Source organism: Pteronotus mesoamericanus, unplaced genomic scaffold (assembly GCF_021234165.1).
Source record: "Pteronotus mesoamericanus isolate MK-2021 breed Mesoamerican mustached bat unplaced genomic scaffold, CSHL_Meso_final contig_116, whole genome shotgun sequence".
In the NCBI taxonomy this organism is placed as follows: Eukaryota; Metazoa; Chordata; class Mammalia; order Chiroptera; family Mormoopidae; genus Pteronotus; species Pteronotus mesoamericanus.
In genome coordinates, this window is record NW_026555027.1 from 18947625 (window position 1) to 18949284 (window position 1660).

The 1660-nt window shown below is 52.2% G+C and overlaps 1 pseudogene; it reads right to left on the bottom strand.

Annotated features, from left to right (window-relative positions):
* Positions 1-328: 328 nt before the first annotated feature.
* Positions 329-1314, bottom strand: LOC129073994 (BRISC and BRCA1-A complex member 1-like; annotated as a pseudogene).
* Between the last annotated feature and the right edge of the window lie 346 nt (positions 1315-1660).

Genomic DNA, 1660 nt, shown 5'->3' on the forward strand with positions numbered 1-1660 from the left:
TATTTTTATTTAAAAAAATTAATAAACATTTCAAAATTTTCTCAGTTTTAATTTCTTTCCTTTTAGAGAGTTCTCAGATCTTTATCAATGACAAAAATCACACAGGGAATAAATTACAACTGTCAAATTGGGGAGTGAGATGTGGGCTGGGAAACGGGCGGCCCACAGTGCCCGGGATGGCCTCCTGGAATCCTGGGCTTCGTCCCTGGGCTCCCAAGTACCCCAAGTGCCTCCTTGAAGCCCCCCCATGGATCCCATGAAGTGAGGTTTAAGAACCAGCACGCGCGGCCAAGGGTTTCATTGTACAAACTTGGACGAACAGGGATGGTCAGACAGCGGCCTCAAACTCAGTGGCTCCATCCTCCCCGTCCAGTGAGCGGCAGGACACATGCCTATGGCGGGGCCCCTGAAGTGGGTCAGCCAGCAGCTTGGCCATGCAGTTGTGCAGCTCGAGGGCTGGCCAGGCCAGGGCACCTCATACTTGGAGCTGGTGCCCTTGGTACCCAGGCTGCCCGTGAAAGCAAACATGTCTTTTCAGCTCATCTCCTTCTCGTCGGCGCCATTATGGATGTAAACAGCATCAAAGAAACACAGGCCCTGGAACATTTTCTCCAGGGCTGTGTCAGGGAGAACCGGGGCTGGCCCCGTACGCGGCTGTAGACCAGGAGGGTAGGGACCACCGATGGTGGGGTGGGGCGGGGCGGGGTCATCTGCACGTTTGTCTTGACTGGCAGCTCAGTCCGCTGCTGGAGGAGGCTGAAAAGAGCTTCCAAACCGAAGGTGGCACAGGAGCCCTGTCCAGGTCGTAGAAGCGGCTGCAGAGCTCGGGGAGGTCGGAGGGAGGTCAAGCCAGACAGCCAGGCAGTGTCATCGTTCACCACCACCAGTGCTAACTCGTGGCTTTTGTCACTTGAGTTTTGTTCGCACGAACAAAGTCATCTTCTGGGAGACACTGAGAGCATTGATTTTGGAGCCGGTGAATGACTCTAATTTTGGCAGTAAGCCAAAACTTTGGCAGGAAACCTCCAACAGGTTCAGGCAGATGACCTGTTGGCCCTTGGTGTCCACACCTGGCCTTCAGGGGCTGGTGGGGGCACCTGCCAGGGACTGCAGCCTGCTCCCAGAGGGCTGTGGGGCTCATCGTCAGCACTGGCACGTCACCCCTCCCTTCATTGCGGCTGCCACACTGGCCTGGGCTCCCAGTGCCTGGCCCTCAGCCCGCTTAGGGTTGGCGCGCGTGCAGAGCCTCAGCTCCACCGAGTGCTCCTCCTCCTCTTCTTCTTCGGTGTGGCTGCTGGGCTCTGCCTCCTCCATGGCTCCTGAGTGGCTGGATGAAGCAGGGATGGGAAAAGTCAGAATCTTGCCAGTAGCCTTAGCCTCCCTCCAAGTCTGCTGCCGACTCACTCACTACAGAGCTGCCGTCCGGACGCGGTGCAGCACTTGTGTTTTAATTTCTAATATAGTAAATATCAATAGGTATAATCCATATAATGTTATTTTGGGGTCTTTGGTAATTTTTACTAATTTAAAGGGCTCTTAAAATCAAAAGTTTATGTTAAAAATATTTACTTAAAACATTTTAAGCTCTGTGCCTATTAGGAAAACAGTATTAAATTAATAAATATTACTTTGCAGTGTTTAAAATCTTTGCATATTTTAA